The sequence below is a fragment of the Acomys russatus genome, chromosome 1, assembly GCF_903995435.1.
Source record: "Acomys russatus chromosome 1, mAcoRus1.1, whole genome shotgun sequence".
Lineage (NCBI taxonomy): Eukaryota > Metazoa > Chordata > Mammalia > Rodentia > Muridae > Acomys > Acomys russatus.
The window spans coordinates 44,556,188-44,578,588 of NC_067137.1; the positions used below are offsets into that span (position 1 = coordinate 44,556,188).

General features: G+C 43.5%; 1 pseudogene; it reads right to left on the bottom strand.

Moving 5' to 3' along the window:
- Positions 1–21,505, bottom strand: part of LOC127203032 (40S ribosomal protein S7-like) — a 44,090-nt pseudogene extending 22,585 nt beyond the window's left edge.
- Between the last annotated feature and the right edge of the window lie 896 nt (positions 21,506–22,401).

Sequence of the window (22,401 nt, forward strand, 5' to 3'; positions counted from 1 at the left end):
AAAGAATAAGTTTTATGAATTCAAAGGGATATTTTAAATCCTACTAAGTGTATAAGTTTTAATGTCGGGCTGGAGAGATGGCTCAGTGGTTAAGAGCACTGCCTGCTGTTCCAAAGGTCCTGAGTTCAATTCCCAGCAATCACATGGTGGCTCACAACCGTCTATCGTAAGATCTGGTGCCCTCTTCTGGCATGCAGGCAGAACATGGTATACCTAATAAATGAATAAATCTAAAAAAAAAAAAAATTAATGTCAGAAAATAGCAGTAAAAATGTTTCAGAGGTTTTGCACTCTTCAGTTTGTATTTCTTTCTGTGATCATAGCTGTGATGATATGCTGTTCTCTCTCTCTCTCTCTCTCTCTCTCTCTCTCTCTCTCTGTGTGTGTGTGTGTGTGTGTGTGTGTGTGTGTGTGTGTGTGTGCATGTGTGCATGTGTGCATGTGTGTGTCTGCCTGCAGAGGCCAGAAGTAGGTACCAGATCCTCTGGAGTTGGAGTTATAGTAACTGTGACCTACCTGACACAGGTGCCGGGAACTGAACTTGGGTCCTCTGGAAGTGCTCTTAACCACTGAGCCATCTTTCCAGCTCCTTCTTATGCTTTAAAATATTTAAATTCCAGTGTGGTGGCGCATGCCTTTAATTCCAGCACTCAGGAGGCAGAGTCAGGTAGATCAATTATGAGTTCGAGGCCAGCCTGGTCTACAAAGTGAGTCCAGGACAGCCAAGGCTACACAGAGAAACCCTGTCTCAAAAAACCAAAATAAATAAATAAACAAACAAACAAATAAATAAATCTTATTGCTGAATCTGCAGTAATTTGAAATTATTTAATTGCTTTTCTGGTTATGCTTACCATGACCAGGGATCTCATCTTTTTGAAGTGATGGGCTTAAAACTCAGGACCTCACAGAAACCAGGCAAGTTGGGCGGTAGTGGCACACACCTCAGATCTCTTGAGTTCAAGGCCAGCCTGGTCTACCAAAACAAGTTCAGGGCAGCCAACGATACACAGAGAAACTCTGTCTGGAAAAACCAAAAAAGAAAAAAGAAAAAAGAAGCCAGGCAAGTGCTCTACTATTGGCAGCACCTCCAGTCTGCCTTTAGGCTTCCAATATGCACTATCTTCTTTGGTTTTGAAAACACAATAATGACATATTCCTTTTTCAACAATATGCCTAGAAAAAATTTAAGGGTTGGATATTCAGCATTTTTTTTTTTTATCTCAAGCAATAAAAATGAACAATTGCTTAAAAGAAAATTTTAAGGAGTAGAAGCCAACTCCCAAGCAAAGGGGAAATGTATACATGGGATATAGGTCATTGTACCAAGAAAAAGATAGAAAGCAAAGTCGGAAAATGGGGTAAGACTACAGTCAATACACAGAGAGAGAGAGAGAGAGAGAGAGAGAGAGAGAGAGAGAGAGAGAGAGAGAGAGAGACAGACAGACAGAGACAGCGACAAAGAGAGAAACACAGAGAGACAGAGAGACAGAGACAGAGACAGAGAGACAGAGAGACAGAGACAGAGACAGAGAGAGAGAGACTCCACTTACTCCGACTCCAGAGTCTAATGAGCCAGCTGAGCTGGAAAATATTTCTACAATACTAAATGTTGAAATTTTTATTTAGAAGATATCAGCTTTATGTTGCTAACTAGTTTGGCCTTCACATGTAATTTTTTCCTTGCTCAGAAATCCACACTGAGCCCCTACTGTGTGTCAGACATAGATCTAGAACTTGGGTTCCTACTATGTGTCAGATCTATTTGGGAATGCAGCAGCAAAACCCCATCTTAGACCACAATGGTTAAGAGTCTTCAATTTCTTGATGTATTTAAACGATGCTGCTTTTTTCTCAAAAACAGACTTCTCACAACACTGAAATGAGCCCTGATAGCTGCTGGCTTCTTACTAAGTTGACCGTGGTGTCAAATTGTCTGCATTAAAAGATAACTGCTGACGTCCGCATTAGCCGAATCCAGTTTAATCAGCACACCTGGAAAAGAATGAGAGCCAGATTGTCCTGTTGACAAAATGATGGGCTGTGGTTTTTTTCCTGATTAGAAGGCAGAAGAATGCCAAGCAGAGACTGAGAGAATTCTCAGGAATCTGATGTGACAGAGGATGGTGTGCAGAATGCAGAGTGTTTGTGAGGTGACGTCATTCAGTTCTCTCCTGTCTCTCTCTCTCTCTCTCTCTCTCTCTCTCTCTCTCTGTCCCACCCACACCCAAGATCTCCATATATACATGTGCCTCTGTCAGTTTGAATAAGCATCACCCTATGGCCTCTGAGCACTGCCTGTATCACTCCGAGCATCCCTGTTCGGGGTGCATGTTTTTGGGATCTTCATTTGATCACTATCTGGTCCTAACTGCTTCAGAGAATTAAGACCAGCTCTCCAGAAAATTAACATACATGTTTCAATCATATAAAGGCGTTTGTAGTTGTTGTTTTATCACTTGCTAATGGCTACAACTTAAATCCCTTTTCACAAAAGCTGTGTGGGGAAATAAAAGGCAATCTCTCCCCTATTCTGCTTGCTCCTAATTAGCCCTGCTTCTGTCACAATAATTTATTTAATAAGGCTCAACTTGGCAATGCTGCCCTATGGTTTCTCACTCTCACCACCTCTCATTTGTTGGAACCTCAAGAAAAGAACCCACGACCCTTTCCAAATCACACAATTAAGACTTTGCACTTCTAGTCACTAGCATATCAGTTGCACAATTCCTCCCCCAAGGACAAGGTGTGAGGTTTTCTCTCTACAGCTGCCTCTCAGCTCTAGCTCATTTGTGGAAGGAGAAATATTTTCTCGTTAGCTTTCAAAGAAAGCGCATTGCTTAATTTGAGGAATGTTTAGAGTAACTATTTAACCTATACAGAAGACATTAGTGTCACCCTGTGAAAAATGGCCACCATTGAGCACTTAGTCATTAAGCCTGTGTTTTAGAGTTACATCAGGAAAATTCATGCATGCTAATAGGTCAATGTGTGGTCAAGTAACGATTTTGATCACTAACTATTCTTTAAAGGCAAATTAGTGTTATTAGAAAAACATGATAATGAGAAAAAATAATCATCACATTTTTAAGAGTCCTTTCAAATGAATCTATGGTTTGGTTACAAAGACTTGTATAGTTTTTGGTGAGACTTTATCTGGCCCAGCCAAACATTTAATTATCACTGAACTTCCTTAATTTCTGTATATATCTCTCCTTTTTCTTCTTAGTCCAGATCAGAAATACAAGTGAATCCGAAGAATGATAAATGAATATTTTAATCAAAAAAGTGAAAAACTTTTTATTAGGTAACTTTTTAAATGAAGATAAATTTTGCCATATTTTTTAAAGACAAAATATATTCAGGGCAATTGTTGTGGTGGACACACCTTTAATCTACAGAGCTAGACCCAGGCCAGCCACGGCTTCACAGTGAGAACTATTAGTTAAAGGCAACCCTCACATCAGCTCCTCAGGCAGGCTCAGTACATCAGGAGATAAGATAAACCCGAGAAGACTGACTCCCCTGCCCCCGCCCCCGCCCCCCACCCTCGCCATTCCCACAGCCATCTTCACATTCAATACTTAGCACTCTGTGTGGACCTGTTGATATCTGAGGTATCCATATAATCTGCAGTCAGTTCAGTGACCCGTGGAGCTTCTTTGCCTGCTAGGGACCCCAGAGCCCAAGTGCTTTTCCCTATTTCAATGTTTCTAGGGCTCACATTAGCATCTTCTAGTTCACATTTTCTCAATATGAAGGAAGCAGGGGCTGCGGAGATGGCTCAATGGGTGAAGTGCTGTCGCACAAGCATGAAGACCCGAGATCAGATCCCCAGTACTCGTGTAAAAAAGCCCTAGCACTGGGAGTACAGAGAGAGGGAGAGTGCTGGGTTCACTGGCCAACGGGTCTAGCCAAATCAGAGAAAGACTGCTTCAAATGCAATTTTGAAAGAAGCGGAGGAAGATGCGTGGCATTTGGCATTATCTTCTGGCCTCCACGTGTATGCACACATACATATGAGCTCTCAGAAAAGAAATCAAGCAGAAGCGAGCTCTGACTAACAACCAGTTAAAACGAATGGCACGGAATCGGTCTTCTTGGCCTGTTATTTGTTCAAAAGAAAATTAGCCAATGAATTAGTCTGAAGGACTGAGGTTGGCTAAACCCCCGATGCCATGACTGTTTGGATTGAGAAGTGCTTTAGTAATTTCTGCAGGTGCAGGTCTATTCAAACACCAAAGCAAATAATCAAAATTGTCAAACTCATTACACAAACTGGTGGCATGTGGTCATGGAAGAGAAGGCATACTTAGTCTCCTTGCCTTCTAGTGCACCAGTTATTGAGTCTGGGTCCTTATTGGTCCTGAAGTAAAAGTCCAATGGATTGAGCCAGAAGAATTGATAACAAAAATCTATGACCAGATTATTTTAGTTCAAGGCACAGATTACAATTGCTAAAACTAGGCATGTATGCTCAAAGTCCCAAGCCACCGGGCATCCAGGCCCCTTCCATACCTCACAGTGCCCTTCCATGCCAATGCCTCTCCTTTTCGTCTAGCTCTAATTGGCCCGCATGATATGACCATTGGAATGGCCATCATGATTTCTACCTTGCTCTCTGAATCTGACAAAGCCATGTGTCACTCGTCCCTCAAAGTTCTACGTATAAACACTTAAATCTCTAATTTTATATTAAATGCAAAACATGTTTGATGAAAGAGTGATTCAATTAGGTTCAGTTTTCACTAGAACTCATTTTAATTAGAAAAAAGTTACTATTTATTTAAAGAACTAACTGTTCAAAATGTGGTTTTAAGTTATTCACAAAAAAAATTATTACCAGTTTCAGAAACATTAGAGAATAAAGCATTCCTTTTATGTTAAGTAAAATAACTATAGTAAAAATGACTTGATAAAAGATCTGTTGTATGTTCAGATTATATCACTCAAATGCCAAAACCCTCAGCACGGGAGAGTGGGGCTGAGGCAAAACGATTGTGACTTGAAAGCCAACCTTAGCCACACAGAGAGATTTCCATCTCAAAATGCAAAATCAAATGGGTAGTGTAGGCCTTTAATCCCAACACTTAGGAGGCATAGTGAGTTCCAGGTCAGGCAGAGCTACCAAGTGAGACCTTGTTTCAAAAACAAGAGAGAGAGAGAGAGAGAGAGAGAGAGAGAGAGAGAGAAGGAAGGAAGGAAGGAAGGAAGGAAGGAAGGAAGGAAGGAAGCAGACAGCAGCAACAATAACAACAAATTAAGGTTAAATCTTGGGATCCCATTGTCTTCTGAGCAAAATAAGCTAATCACTTACAAGCTTGTGCCCTCTGCTCCCAGCCTTTGCAGACCCATTTAAACATGCTGTTCTCCTGAAAAGATGGACCTCCACTCCCTTGCCTGCCTCCCTGCCTCCCTGCCTCCCTGCCTCTCCTGTCTCTGTCTCTGTCTCTGTCTCTGTCTCTGTCTCTGTCTCTGTCTCTCTCTCTCTCTCTCTCTCTCTCTCTCTCTCTCTCTCTCTCTTTCTCTCTCTGACATAACACTAGGGATTGAGCCCTGGCCCTCACACAAGACACCAGGCAAAGCATTAAGCTATTAAGCTATATCTCCACTGCTTTCCTTTCTCTCCTGTTTTAATCTCACGACAATACCTGCCTAAATTGCCCAAGGTTGGCCTTGAACTAAGACAATAGCCCAGGTTTCCCTTGAACCTGTGATCCTCCTGCCTCAGTCACCTGAGTCCTGGGATTGCAGGTACGTGCCACCAGGCCCTGCCATGCAGTTTCTCAAACCATGAACTGTGCCTTGTACAAGTCCTTCAGCTCAGAGCAACTCTTTGTGGCTCTGTGGATTTAACGGGCTGTTTTCCAAGGCTGAGTTCCTATGCCTGTTTCAAATCCTAAAGGAAGTATTCCTTCTCCAAAATGCAGTGTTTTACCTTCCAGTGGGAACAGAGCTCTTCTGTTCTGTGATCAGGATTTGCATACAATGACTGATATCTCCCAACCCCCACCCTATACCACTGAGAATACAGTGCTGGGTGCACGTCTAAATTTCCCTGTGCGCTAGCTTTGTGCGCTGTGCACAGCGAGTGGTCAGTAAGTTGCTGAAGAGCAGCAAGTGAGACTCTGCTATTACAGCACTCCCTGATTGCCTGACCTCCTTCAGTTCTCAAACAGGGCCAGTTTGACTTTTCTGAAAAGCCAAGATATACCTGGATTTGAAAGTGTTTTTATATTATTCGCAGTAGTTGAATTGCTTTCTTAGAAGAGGCCTTTGGAGAGTATAGCATTAGGAAGTGTTACCCAATTTGGTAGATGAACAAAGATTGCAAACCTTTTCATGGTGGTCAAAATGGAGTTGTATCGGCTTAAAATGCGTGAGTCTGTGTCTCCTCCATTGTGTTTAGACTGAGATGTCAGGCATCTAAACCCTTTAATTGATTTTGGATGTGCACTTCAATCTTCTCTGGAGGGCATTTTGGAGAGTACAGCTTTGTTCCAAGCCTTTAGTTTTCCATGCTTCTGGGGCAGGGGGTGGGAGTGGGGGTGCATTTGTTCAACAAGTATTCTGCTCTACCAAATAGTATTTTCTTACAGAAAGAAGGAGTTATTGGGGGTGAAGAGGTCTTAAAGGACATAATTAATCTCCGCTCCGCTGCCAAATGTGGTGCTAGCTAAGGGAACACGGTTGCCTAACCCTACCTCCTTATTTAGAAGAAGGTGTGCCTGCAGAAGACAGAGACGGTTGTAGATGCTGTGCTTGGCACCTGCCTTCCCACAACATCAGAAATTCTAACCCAGAAGCTTGACAAAATACAGGAACTTCTGCAGCTCTGTAAGACAATGGGACAAACAAAGAGAGGCTCACCAAAGCAGATGACGCCCAAAAGCTGCCTGGGAAAGGGCAGTGCAGCTAAGTCAGTTGCCGTGTTAATACTCTTGCCTCCTATTGGCAAATCATCTGCTAAGAGGCCAACAGAAAAAGTGTTTGCCTGGCTGCTATCACATGCTGTCGAACTATCCTGCTGGAGCCGCATGTCCAAATGGGAGGCTGAACTCTTCTCTAGACCTGTCAGAGCTACATATTGAGACCCTGTTTCAAAACAAACAAACAAAAATGATAAGATAAATAAAAAAGAACCCAGCCTCCTCAGCAGTATACACCACGACTCCCAGCAATTGAGGAAACAGAGGCAGGCAAATTGCTGTGAGTTTGAGGCCAGCCTGGTCTACAAAGGGAGTCCAGGACAGCCAAGGCTACACAGAGAAACTCTGTCTCCAAAAAAAAGAAAAAAGAATTAATGTAATTGTGGGAAAAAAGAAGAAATGGAAGCTAATAAGAGAGTATCATGGTAAACAGAATTAACCAACTCTTGTCTCCTTTTACCCTGCTTCTGATGAGCTTGGGGTTCTGTGGGTCAGAGTCCTATTGCTACATAGATGCTGGTAACAGTCAGAGTCCTATTGCTACATAGATGCTGGTAACAGTCAGAGTCCTATTGCTACATAGATGCTGGTAACAGTCAGACTCCTATTGCTACATAGATGCTGGTAACAGTCAGACTCCTATTGCTACATAGATGCTGGTAACCGCAACATCCTTAACTATGTTTGTTTCTTTGTTTGTTTGTTTGTTTGTTTGTTTCGAGACAGGGTTTCTCTGTGTAGCCTTGGCTGTCCTGACCTCACTTTGTAGACAAGGCTGGCCTTGAACTCACAGAGATTTACCTGCCTCTGTTTCCTCAATTGCTGGGAGTCGTGGTGTATGCTGCTGAGGAGGCTGGGTTCTTTTTTATTTATCTTATCATTTTTGTTTGTTTGTTTGTTTGTTTGAAACAGGGTCTCAATATGTAGCTCTGACAGGTCTAGAACTCAGTATGTAGACCATGATGTCCTTGAATTCAGAGATCCTCTGCCTCCCAAGTGCTAGAGTCACAAGTGTGTGTCACCACACTCAGGCACCCACCAGCTATGGAAATTCAGTAGAGTTGAGATGAGATCCACCAACACTGCCTCATCACCCACTACACAAATGCAATGTACCAGATTAAATGCCCCAAAAAGTCCAACACCTTCAGTCTTAGTCTTTAAAGTGAAGCATATTTCCTACACAGTGAAGTGACACAGCTATTAGCTGTTAGCTGCTGAGAGATAGTTTTAGTTAATTTATTTACTTATTCGTTTTACATCCTTATAGTAGCCTCCTCCCAGTCCCTTCCTCCCTCTCCCCCTCTCCCCTACTCTCAGGAAAGGGGAACCCCACCACCCCCTAAACAACCCACCCCAGCACACCAAGTTGCATCAGGACCTAGTGCATCCTCTTCCACAGAGGCTTGGCAAGGCAGCCCCACCAGGGGAAAGTGATCAAAATGCAGGCAACAGAGTCCACATCTGAGACAGCTCCTGCTCCCCTTACTAGCGAAGACTAAGCTGCCCATGGGCTACCTCTGTGTAGGAGGCCACTGAGAGATGTTTTTAATACCATGTAGAGATACCATGTGACTGGTAATTTAAAAGCCAGTAACAGGCTTTACCTGGAAGGGACCTTAATCATGAAGAGACTATAATGTTAAGTCTAAAGGCCAAAAGGCCAGATCACTATTTTACTGGTAAATGTTTGCCTTATTTACATTTTGGGTGTACTTCAGCGTTTTGTTATGATAATTGGTACATTGAACATCTAAAGCATCTATTTGTGTAATCAATGTCAATTTCTCTCTCTCTCTCTCTCTCTGTGTGTGTGTGTGCATGTGTGTGTGTGTAAATGCTACTGTACTGTGAATGTTCCTGAAATGAAATAATGTGGGAAAATAGGTTTCACTGGAACGTAAGAAGGTTCCTGGACTTTAAAAAGGAAGACACTGGAGTAGAGGGTGGGTGTGGCCAGGAGGTAGGTTAGATTCAGCCAAGTCCACACTGGCCCGAGCACTTCTAGTAATACTTTGCAGATGTCCACCTCAGGTTCCACTCACTGGGTGTGGGCTGCTCATGGCTGTTCTGAGGCCCCAGATAAGGATCTGGTGGATGTCGAGGCGAGCTCATCCTGAAAATGGCCTGTATCACTGGAATGCTCTGGACTGCCACCTCTGCCTGGGCCCCTGAGCTGCTGAAATGTCAGCCACAATGAATAACCTAAACAAACAGGCAAAAGCCCAGCCCTTTGGTCCTCCAGCCCCTGTTCTCACCTCTGTGAGGCCTCTACACCCTCCCACCCCACCCCACCCCACCCCACCCCACTCCACTCCACTCCACTCCACTCCAATATGACTTAGAGAATGCTGCACGCCTTTGGAAAATTAGAGTGCAGGAATTGACTTTTATGTGCGAAGCTGCCTGTATCTGATGAAATCTGAATGTCCCGAATAAGTAAGTGCACTGCTAATGGCATTTACATATCAATCCTATTTCTCAAAGCGAATGCTTCAGCATTTTGCTTTGCTTGAGAGGAATTTAAATTGACTATAAATAATTCAGTAGCGTTTTTTTGGTTGAGTCTCTGGAATTCTCAAGGTGAAGTAAATGAGTAATGGCATATTTATCTAATCTGATATGTTAATATCTTGCCTTAGAGGGCCTGTTAAGACTTGAGGAAACACTGAGCAGGTTGCAGCAAGCGCAAATCACTGAGGCCAAGCAAACCCAGCTATCACCCAGCTGACTGCTGAGATAAGGTACGTAAGGCAGAAGGTACTGCAGGTATTTTAGTCTCCAAACTCACCTGCAATAGATTCTGAAGGTGGGAAACACAACTGTTCCTGCATAAGATATTATCACTCTTGTGCCCCCCCAACCCCCCACCCCTGTCTAGTGGAATAGTAATGTGGATACCGTGAGAGTTTGGTGGGACTGTGCACCTATTTAATGTTCAATATTAATGTTAGTAATTTTGTAATATTGATATTGATGGAATATACATCAGGTTATTGGACTATAGAACCCTTCTAAGCATGCCGTAGGAAGGGGGGAGAGGGAGGCATGTGCTAGGTGGTACCATCAGCTACCATCAGACTTCAGAGAAGTTAGTTACATGACTGTCCCAGGTCACACAGCTACTTAACAGTAGATTTGTGGACAGAGCTTCTCAGTTCTGGTTGAGAACAAACCTGAAAACTATTTGTGTTTTTGCAGAACTGCATAGGGCTCCTGGCTGCAAGGTTGTTGCAGCCTGTCCTGAATAAAGGTGAAAGGTTATCTCAGGTCAGTAGAGGCAAGCTCTGTTTCAACCATGAGATGAGGAAAGCTTAACTCCTCAACTCCACAGTGTAATGGATCCTCCATCTCCTGTCGTATGTCTTTCCTTACAGGGGTCAGAGTCATGGGGTCATTTATAGAAGAAGAGCAGTAAGGAAGAGAGTAGGAGGCAGCACAGCCTGAAAGAGAGTGATTGTGTAGGAAGAGGCTGCAGGAGAGGGAGACCCCAGCTTTCCCTTCCCAGATACAAACTCTGGAACAAGGGCAATGTAACCGGGGCCATGTCGCCTGCAGCTGCTTTGTGCTGCAATGTCCCAGATTAGCAACAGGGACTCTCTGGACTACCAAGTGCAAAACATTTACCCCCTCTCCTTTTACAGAAACAGCGCTCAATCTCTGGCTGCAGAACTCCCACATACACCTAAGGGCATGGATTTTCGTGTCTCAGGAGGTGATAGACCAATACCTTAAGGAATGCTCCAGTAGAAAAAGAACTAAAAATGTTACACAGGGTGTTCATAAGAAACAAGTTTCCCCAGAGGCGAGAATGACAGCAAGCATGAATCCAGAGAGCTAAGCAAGCTCTCGTCTGACGGGCAGAGGGCACCTGCCAAAATCAGTCTCTTTCCCCGTTTCTCTCTCTAGCCAATAAGCTTGCCTCTGAGTGAGGCAGTACTCAGCTCTCCCACAGGAATTGCTATCCACAGCTGGCTCTTCTGCTGGCTGGTTTTTGAGCCATCTTGAGAGGAGGGAAACTTAATTGAGAAAATGCCTCTCTAAGATCGGGCCGTAGGCCAGCCTGTAGGGCATTTTTTAAATAACAGTTGATAAGGGAGAGACCAGCCCATTGTAGGTAGTGCCACCGCTGGAGCAGTGGTCCTGGCTGCTGTACGAAAGCAGGTTGAGTAAGCCATGAAGAACCAGCCAGTAAGCCACACTCCTTCATGGCCTCCACATCAGCTCCTGCCACCAGGCTCCTGCCAAGTTTGAGTTCCTGCCTTGGCTTCCTCTGACTGAGAATGTGTAAGCTGAACAACCCTTTCTCTCCCCAAGCTGCTTTTGGTCATGCTGTTTCATCACAGTAGAAAAGTAACTAAAACAGCTCTCACATGAGTTCAGAGTTAGGATTCACAATACCAAAGTAGCCTCTAAACCTGAACTAAAAATGTCACAGGAAGTGGCCCTTGTTGGTTAGTGTCCTCAGCTGCCTGTCAATGACAAAGGTCTTCTGAAGGACCTTGAACCAAGCCTCTAAGAACCAAAGAACATAGAGAGTACAACCACTCAACAAAATATAGGATACAGCCAGATTTGCAAAACAAACAGGAGCTCTAGATTTAGTCAGTGGAAGGAAAGAATCAAACATAAGATGTTCACCATTGTTATATGAGAAAATGTGGGTGCTACCTGGACCAAATAGAGAATAGGAAAATTAATGCATTCTTCTTTATTCAAACAGTGAATACATAGAATGGGTGCAAAATGAATAAACTAGAAATATGTGTTCATGCACTTATATATATATATACATAAATATATTTCAAATATTGATATTAATATATAATTCAGTTTTACAGTGTGTGTGTGTGTGTGTGTGTGTGTGTGTGTGTGTGTGTGTCTCCATCATATGCTGACTCACACTCCATGGTGTATGTTCATAGGTTCTTCTGTATGGAGGATCTCATGTAGGGGAAGACAGCAGCCTCCTACCAAATCCTGTTGGGGTGTTTCCTTCCCACCTACCTGTCCTAGTATGCTTAATGGGGCCCTGGTCACACAGTTCATCTGCGGAAATTTTCCTGAAATGTGCATGCTTTAGCATTTTGTGTTATTAATGTACATTGTGTGTACCTGCCCTTTGATTCAATGCCCAGCATATAATAAAAGAGTGAAGGAAAGTCACCAACCTAAGAGGAGATCCAGTTACAAGCATTAAAGTGAGTTAATTAGCAGCCTGTGGAAAGTGTCCACTCATTTAGGTTGCTGAAAGAACCTATCAACTCACCTTCTTAGTGGGAAAGCTTTGGTTGGGCTGTATGAATAGGGTAGCTTACACAAAAGGAAAATGTTGGGGTCTTTACAACTGGTCTGTTCACTTGCTTTGAATTCCTAACACGCTGGGTAAACTTTCCATTGCCTGAGGAGCTGGGAGCATTTGCTACAGAACAGACGTTGAGAAAGGGGCTTCCGGCTCACCTGCTTCCCAGCTCCATCCTCCCACTCAACTCAGCCTTTGTTCGTTTTCTGGAGTCTGGGTCATCAGCCATAGAAGCCACTTGCAGCAGAGCCCCCTTTCCTTTTTGTCTCCCACCATCCCACATTTCTCCCTTACCGTTTGCTAACCAAATAACATACCCTGCTGCTTCTAAATCTTCCTTGTTCCTCCTTCATCTTGGATGTGCAACTGTTTACATAACTGAACCAGAGATTGGCCAAGCATAGATCAGGTCATTCTGTCTTCTGTATCTCCCACTATAAAATACCAGAAAGGCACAAACAACCAGAAGGGCCCCAACGATGATGCTTCAGTATTCAATAAGAATTCATATTTTGGAGCCAGGTGTGGTGGTGCACGCCTTTAATCTCAGAACTAGGGAGGCAGAGGCAGGTGGATCACTGTGAGTTTGAGGCCAGCCTAGTCTACAAAACAAGTCCAGGACAGCCAAGGGTACACAGAGAAATCCTGTCTTGAAAAACCGGGGAAAAAATTATATTTTAGACCTAAAAAGTTTACTTTAATTAAAGCTGGATTTTTTTCAAACTTTTTTTAAAAAGCATACACATAAAAGCCCTCTTAGAAAACACAAGTGACTAGAGAGTACCTGTATTCTGGACTACTGTTCTCTCTGTGTTCTTTCTAGAAGGAACAAGAGAATCTTCGTGGATATGGCAAGCTTTATAAGTACTTCCTGATGATGGGAATATGCCTCTGTTACAGGAATTTGCTGAGCTGAGAAACCAGTATGGTCTTTAACATAAGACAAGCACTCTGGGCTGACAAAGAAAACCTTATAAAGAGTGAGACAGCTCAAAGATGCTTCAGAGAAGCTGGCTGGAGATACAGAGGACAAGATGAAGAGGATAATGAGTACCTATTCTTTCATCCACACTGCCAATCTGACAGTAAGTAAAATCATAAAACCCATATTTCTCCTAGAACTTAAGCCAATTTTAATTCATCATTAGCATAACTTAGCCTCAAATAAGTCACCGAGGAGTACAATGTGTGTTGGCCTTGTGTTTGAAAAGCTGTAAAGTAAGAGCGTCTTCCATGGGGTTACCTAGGAAGGTTCGACTGAGAAGCTGCCTTGCTTTGTCAGAACTGCAATTCACTTGGGTCTCCTTGAAATGTCCTTTCTTCCCAACTGGAGTTGAGACATCTCAAGGTATTTTTGCTTGTGAGGTCAGAGACATCGCTGAACCTATTACAAAGCCCGGGACAGGACAAGGACTGGAAATGCAGTGCAGTTAGTAGGCGGCTGACCAAGCATGCAGAAAGCTCCGGCCCAATATCCAGCACTGAACACACGCGCTGTATGGTGCATGGTAGACGCAGGAGGATCAGAAGTACCAGGTCATCCTTGGCTACACAGTAAAGGGGAGGCTAGGCTGTCACTCCCACAAACAAAACACAAGGAAACGTCCCAAAACAGATGGCCATGCTGACCCATGTCAGTGGTGGTGAGAACCCTGAGGGCTTGCCTATTATGCTTATTTTTCTTCTTATGGGAAAAAAAAAAACCTCTCTTTTGAGGTTAGAATGATCTAGATCCTTGTGCATGACTCACCTAACATAGGTCTAAGGTAGATATCCAGAAGAAATTATTTTTCTGGAAAAAGGATTTGATCAAAATGAAAACCCTAAGGTGCATAGAGCATAGTAAGCATACACTGTAAATGATCTAAAAGAGACCAGGGCTGTGGGGCTTCTTCAGTCAGGCAAGTGTCCTTTTACTCACACGTGAGGACGTGAGCTCAAATCCATAACATCCACATAGTAGCCAGACACGGACATCTGCCTGCAACCCCAGGTGGGGGGTGGGTAGCCTGGCCAGTCACAAGTTCCAGGTTCACTGAGAGAACTTGTTGAAAAAAAAAAAATAATATGGTAGGAACAAAAGAAGAGACTTGATAGCCACCTCTACCCTTCACATGTATGTGTACCCCAACACACACATACCTGCACACACGTGCGCGCGCGCACACACACACATACACACACACACACACACACCACTGATACATATGTGAAGGAAGAAGACAGAATCTTCTTCTCCACACAGGTAGTCATGATTTCTCTGGGTAGTGCTAAATATTTGAAATTTGAAAACATCAAAGAATGAGCACAGTGTACTATTTGTACTCATATTTATTGTCTCCCCCAAACAAAACTAATAATCCTTTTGTAAGATGAGTAATTATCAAAATAGTAAATTAGACAGGACTCCTTAATTATAAATGTCTCTTTATTTTTTTAAAGATGTATTTATTTATATTAAGTATACAGTGTTTTGCTTGCATGTACATGTACGTCTACACTCCAGAAGAGGGCACGAGATCACACTATAGATGGTTACCATGTGGTTGCTGGGAATTGAACTCAGGACCTTTGGAAGAGCAGGCAGTGCTCCTAACCTCTGAGCCATCTCTCCAGCCCAAATGCCTCTTTATTATGAAATGAAAAATTACAGCCACCTATGTCATTGCTATGACATGGATAAAATGAATATCCAACATAAGTGAGGGCAATATTAGGGAAACACCAAGAAATACCAAGCTATTTTCATTGATTATTTTAGGCGAAGTGGAAACTGGAACTTATATTTATATACTTGTCTGAAATGCAGAGTGCTTCTGGATTTTTACTTTTTTTTTTTTTTTAATCATTTTCTGCAGTTTCCTAAAAACTTTTCAAAGAAAACGGTAGGAAATCCTCAAGAAAGCAGGCGGGGGCAGGGAGCATATTATGTTACATTGTATGGCCAAGACCATGAAAGTCAATTCCGATGTCCTGAGACCTTAGTCTGTGCTATAGAGACAAAAACATGGAAAGCATATTTCCGTCTGTGCTTCATGTGCAAATCGCTTCCGTTTAGCTGTACTGACTGACACTTGCAGTCAGGAAATTAGGCTGCAAGAGAACCTTAAGCTACCGCCCTCCCTGGGCATCTGAGGGTCTCAGCCTTCTCTGGGGATCTGAGATAGCACATCGCACTTCCTTTTCTCTCTTTCTCAACACAACATAGGAAAGTAAAACAGGAATTTGACTATCATTCCCATCCTGCCACTTGAGAAGGACCCACACATCTATTAGAAGCAGATGCCCACAGGCCAGCAGCCTGTGGAGACAGAAAGAGACAAAGCGGGCTTGCCATTATTCTGGGCGAGGTACCTAGAACTGAGTCATCCCTGTTAGCTACTCACTGCATAGCAACAGCCCAAGTGTGATGGCTTAAAATGCCAGCTGTGTCTCCTTTGCCATTGGGTTGCCTAGACTGTTCTTCTGCACAAGCCATCTGGAATACACGGCTATATCAGCTGATAGATCAGAGGGCCAGTTACTCCAGGGACTGACCTAAAACCCAAGCATGGCTGGTTCATGATCCCCTGAGGAGGAGCACAGAAGGTGCAAAGCTGGCCCCTGAGGCCCAACAGCACCATTATCCCAGCTTCCACTGGTCAAGACAACCACTAACGTCAGCCCAGGTTTCAGAGTATAAGAGTGGGAGAGTGTAACCGGCCTTTGCTACTTTCTGGGTTCTTCTTTCTTCCACCCTTCTCCACTCCTTTTCTTCCCTCTCATCCTTCCTAACACTAGATATTTGAGAGAGAAAAAAGGATAGCTAGGAAAGGAAAGAGATCCTTGAATAAAGTCATGGGTCAGAAAAGGGCAGCGTTATTGTTAGGGGCTGACCAGGGGCGTCGACCTCCCTGGGCCAAGTTTGCTTTTTGTTGTGAGGATATGTAATTTCTTCTTTTTGTTTCTTCTTTGTGCCTGACTACTAAAAAACCCGCAACCAGCCACAACCGACAACTCACCATGCCTCTTCAGAGCCCTAGCATTTATGTACTCTCTGAAAATTTCCCAGAATTCCAAATGTCACACAATCGCAGGAACTATCTTGCAGCTGGCAAAATCACATCCCCACCAGAGCATGAGGCAAATCATAGTCATCTGCTGCGGACATCCCCACACCTGGGATTAAAACAAAAACATATTCTTATAATTCTGTGTTGGTTTTTTTTTTTTTTTTAAGATTTATTTATTATGTATACACTACTCTGCCTGCATGTACAGGTGCAGCCCAGAAGAGGGCATCAGATCACTTTATAGATGGTTGTGAGCTACCATGTGGTTGCTAGGAATTGAACCCAGGACCTCTGGAAGAGCAGACAGTGCTCTTAACCTTTAAGCCATCTCTCCAGCCCCATAATTCTATGCGTGCATGGGTTTTTTTTTAGTTGTTGTTGTTTTTTTGTTTTGTTTTGTTTTTCAAGACAGGTTTTTTCTGTGTAGCCTTGGCTGTCCTGGAGTCACTTTGTAGACCAGGCTGGCCTCGAACTCACAGCAATCCACCAGCCTCTGCCTTTGCCTTCCAGGTGCTAGGATTAAAGACGTGTACCACCACTGCCCAGCAAAGCTTTTGGGGGGGGAGGGGGAGGGGTTGTTTTGTTTGTTTGTTTTGAGACAGGGTTTCTCTGTGTAGCCTTGACTGTCCTGGACTCACTTTGTAGACCAAGCTGGCTACCTGCTTCTGCCTGCCTAGTGCTGGGATTAAAGGCGTGTACCACCATGCCCGACCCTAATTCTGTGTTTTTAAAGAAACCAATACTCCAGAATTCTCCCTACAGGAGAGAAAAAAAGATTCTGCATTTTTTTTAATTCTACATTTCCATTGCATATATCTATGTATTTGTGCATTGCATGGAGGCGGGAGAGGTATGTGTACTACACTATGCTGTGGTGGTGGGAGGCCAACTTCCATGAGTCATCTCTCTCCTCCTACCACATGGGAGCAAGTGTCTCTGTGGGCTGAGTCATCTTGCTGGTTGCAGGTTGGAACCGCTTAGATTATGAAAGAACTTGGGGACTGGCGAACAGTGTGCAGTGGGAGTGCTTTAGCATCTCTAGACCCAGGAGGTACGAGCCATATGAATGCTGGCACACCAGAAAGGGCTAGAGCTGAGCAGCAGTGGTATGACCTCTTGCCAGCACACTCCTTCAGCCACGTGAGCATGGAAGCAGAGGTAGAGGAAGCCTGAGGGAGTCTTTATGGAGATTAACTTTCCAGGACACTGAACGATTTGGAGACTGGAACCTGGCGTGGTGGCGCACACCTTTAATCCCAGTAGTTGGGGGGGGGGGCAGAGGCAGGCGGATTGCTGTGAGTTCGAGGCCAGCCTGGTCTTCCAAGTGAGTCCAAGACAGCCAAGGCTACACAGAGAGACCCTATCTCAAAACAAAACAAAACAAAAAATCCTAGGAATACAGATCTATAGTTATAAAAAAAAAAAAAACTAAACATTTACTGATAATAAATCTTAAAGAACTTCATATTAAAACAATTCTTTCATGTGCATATAATTTTACTATTTTTTTAGAAACAAAAATATGTATACTAACAAGATAATACTTCTTTATGCAAAAGTATTTATGTGGGAGCTTGAGGGATGGCTCAGTGGTTAAAGCACTTGCCACTCAAGTGTGACAGATTGAGTTTGGATCTTCAGAACCCACATAGAAATCTAACCACAATAATGCAGGCATCTACAGTCCCAGCACAACCCTGTCCTGAGCTGAGGGACAATGATGGGAGAGTTGCAGAAAGGTCAAGGGTCAGCTGGCCTGGTGTACATACCAATGGACAAGAGAGACCCTGTCCCAAACAAGGTGGAAGGTGAGGTTGCCTTTTGACCTCTGCACATGCCCTGTGACAAATGCACACTGATACATACACCACACTTACTCACAATCACACACACACATACACACACACATACACACTCATATACACAGTCACACACACACACACACACACACACACACACAAGGAAAATGCTAAATGCTGGCTGAGCATTTGCTACTGGGGGACATAGGTCAGCATCAACATTTTTCAGAGTTCATCAATATTTGTATTTATAATCATCAACTCTGGGAATGTCATTTTTCACAAGTTCATACTATAAAATGGCAAGTGTATGGCTAGAAAAATCATTTCAATTTTTTTTCAAAACTTCAGAATTTATTGCAAATTCTCTTAATCCACTTAAAGATATTCTGTGACATTCAAGGTAGCAGGTCAAACAGCAATTGTTAAAAACGGAACATTCTAGCAAATACAATCCAAATATGAACAAATCAATATCCACATGCTGAAGAATGAGGCAGGAAAATGGCAACAGTCTTTCTTTTTTCCTTTGCTTTTGTTGAGACGTATTTCTATAATTAACCTATCATGCTTCTGTAAGGACAGAAGCTGTTGCATGGGGCTGTGGAGGTGGCTCAGCCTGCAAAGCTATCAAGCCCCAGTGACTTGGATGCCTGGATCGCACAGGGTACCAAAAGAGAACTGAATCCTGAAAGCTGTCCTTTGACCTCTACTTGTGCTCTGTAGCATGCATGCGAACTCCTACACACAAAAATAAACGTAAGAAAACCTGTATATCTAGTTTTTTTTAAACACTGTAATTTCACATGTACATCAGTCTCAGATCTGTGCCAAGGTGTTCCAGGAGGCATTCCTTGGCCTTGCAGAGTGTGCACTGTAAAAGGTACATGTTGCATATTCACAACCAAGCCCTCAGCAGAGCTGCATGATGTAACATGGACAGGCACTGCCAGAAACACCTCCGTTTACTACGTGTTCGATAGTGAATTGATTTTTCATCACTGGGCATTCAGAAACCTTTTATGATTGCCAATTTTTTTTTTTGTAATAGTGACATTCAATCACATGACTCTATATTGGATTAGAACCCACAATTTAAGAAGCTATGCCTTACAGGAGCCATTAAAAATCTTCTTTTCAGGCTGGGCATGGTGGCACACACCTTTAATCCCAGCACTCAGGGAGGTAGAGGCAGGTGGATCTCTGTGAGTTCGAGACCAGCCTGGTCTACAGAGTGAGTTCCAGGATAGCGAGGGCTGTTACACAGAGAAACTGTGCCTTGAAAAACCAAAAACTAAAAAACAAACAAAAAAAAAAACCTTCTCTTCTAGCATTGAGCATATAGCTCATTATTAGAACACTTGCTTAGCACCAGCCTTAGGTTCAGCTCCTAACACTGCAAAGATAGACAGACAGATGGACGGACGGACAGACGGACGGACAGACGGACGGACGGACTGACGGACGGACGGACGGACTGACAGACAGACAGACAGACAGACAGACAGACAGACAGACAGATAAATTTATGAATGTTCTTTCTCTTGGGGTAGAAGATGTGACTCAGTGTACTTGCCTAGAATGTGCAGGTGCTAGGCTGGATTTCAAGTACTATACACCTGCAAGATGATGATGATGATGGTGGTGGTGGTGGTGATGATGATGATGATGATAACAACAATACTGTTTTTCTTGAAATTGCTCACCCAACTCCTCACTCTTGCTCTCTTCTCCTTTTGCATCCCAGATCTGGCCTCTTCCCACAGCACTGGGTCATCCTCCACAACTCTGTATGTTAAACACACTGTTGCTGTTTTCCAGTACACTTCACCATAAATTAGTGTGGGTTGCTCCCTGAGGAAGGTCATGGCCTCAGACAGGCTCCAGCTGTACTTCCTGGGCTGTTTATTGAGCCAAAAGGATGGATAGCTTTTCCTGTCCATTCCAGCAGCCTCCATCCTGAAAACAGATTGCCCAACACAGCGAAGAAAAAGAAAAGGACACACCTAACAGCATTTATTAATATGAAGGCTTGTATTTACATATATATATTCATAAGATTTCATGTAAAATGTACATATGCACAAATATAACATGCTGGCCTCTCTGTAGACTTGCCCAGCCCTCTGTGTGCATCCCCCATGGGGGGACACATCACTCTTGTCCGCTCCACCAAAAACCAAACTTGAGTACAGTTCCAAATTTCTTTGCAGCCCTAATTCTGCTGCTTTGTGGGAGTGACGAACTTAGGGACCCTGGCAATCGAAGGCCTCTCAGGAATCATGCTCATAAGGACAGCTCAGCAAAAGAAAAACAAAAGCACTCCTACCCCCCACCTTCTGCACTTGGCATTTCTCTCCTGGAGAAAACCTGAGCCTATGTGTCATCTGTTGCTTTACTCACAAAGGGGTAAGCGAGCCATTCTAGGGGCTCTGGCTCCCTAAGAACCCGTCTTGGTGTATCCTGACATTCTGTAGTGGCCTTAACAGGCAAGTCTTTTTTTTTTTTTTCAAGACAGGGTCTCTCTATGTAGCATTAGCTGTCCTGGACTCACTTTGTAGACCAGGCTGGCCTCAAACTCACCTGCGTCTGCTTCCTGAATGCTGGGATTAACAGGCAAGTCTTAAGGTTCCACCTCACAAATGCAAATGGCTAATGAATGGAAGGATTGTCGTTTTACTCTTCCTCAACCAGTGACTGATTAAGGAGGCGTAGTATACACACTGCATTTCAAAGTTCTCTCCAGATACCCTGCCCAGGTTGGACAGATGTGCTGGTTCACACCTTTAATCCCAGCACTCCGAGGCAGAGCAGGCAGATCTCTGTGGGTGCAAGGCCAGCCTGGTCTACAAAGTGAGCCTAGGACAGCCAAAGCTAACCCAGAGAAACCCTGTCTCAGAAAAAAAAATCTAATCTTTAGTGCTATTTCTTTTTTTCCCCTCCTTTGTGGTGCTGGGTATAAAACCAGTCTTCATGTGCCGTTCAGCCTCCTATTAAGTGAAGACTAAGATTTTTAGCTCACAAAATATTCACAGTATAGGGGAAAGAACATTTAAAAATGCTAGAGAGATGGCTTGCCGTTGAGAACACTGGCTGTTCTTGCAGAAGACCCAGGTTTGGTTCTCAGCATCCGCATGGTCACTCACAACTGTCTGTGGCTCGTGTCCTCTCCCAGCCTCCCCAGTCATCGGGCATGCACATGGAACACGTACATACATGTGATGGTTTGAAAAAACTGGCCCCCATCGGCTCATAGGGAGTGGCATTATTTAACAAGATTGGAACATGTGGCCTTGTTGCAGTAGATGTGGACTTGTTGGTGGAAGTGTATCACTGGGGGTGGTTTGGAGTTTTAAGTGCTCAAGTCAGGTCCAGTGCTCTCTCTCACCCTACTGCCTGCTGATCCTCCTCTTCCAGCGCCATGTCTGCCATGCTTTCTTGCACGACGACAATGGACTAAACCTCTGAACTGTAAGCCAGCTCCAGTTAAATGCTTTTCTTCATAGAAGTGGCCGTGGTCATAGTGTCTCTTCACAGTAATGGGACATCAGCTAAGACACATACATGAAGGCAAAATGTCCATACACGTAAAAATGAAAAATATTTTTTAAAAAAAATCTACCAGGAAAAGTTATTTTTGATGTGGAAAATGTGAACTACTACATGCAGCTGGGCAGACTTAGAGGAAGGAGCCAGGTGGCAGCCATGAGGATGATGCTGTCCCTGCTTCTCCCACTACTGCATTCCTTCTCTTTCCTTCCTTTCTCTATTATTATTATTATTATTATTATTATTATTATTATTATTATTATTATTATTACTACATGTGTGTCTGTGCCTAATGTGTGTGAGAGCACATATGTCAGGGTGCACCTATAAGAGAGGAACCTGTGGGCTCCAGGGACTGAACTGTGGTCACCAGGTTTATGAGGCAAGTGCTTTTACTTGCTGAGTCACCTTCCAGGTCTCCCACTGTAGTCTTTCTTTCAAGACAACCTGAGCTTTTTCATTTTTGTTTTTGTTTTTTGAGACAGGGTTTCTCTATGTAACAGCTCTCTGTAGACCAAGCTGTCCTCGAACTCACAGAGATCTGCCTGCCTCTACCTCTCAAGTGCTGGGATTAAAGGTGTTTGCCACCACTCCTTCACTTGACAAAGTGAGCTTTTAACTGGTCTTAGCCTCTAGTAAATGGACCCACAAACATATCACACATTATTTTCTTAAAGTGACTGATGTCTTCATTTAAATGACTGGTTATAACAAATATTCTAGACATTTGTTTAGAATGTGATAAGCTTCACAGAAAGTAATTCGTGTGT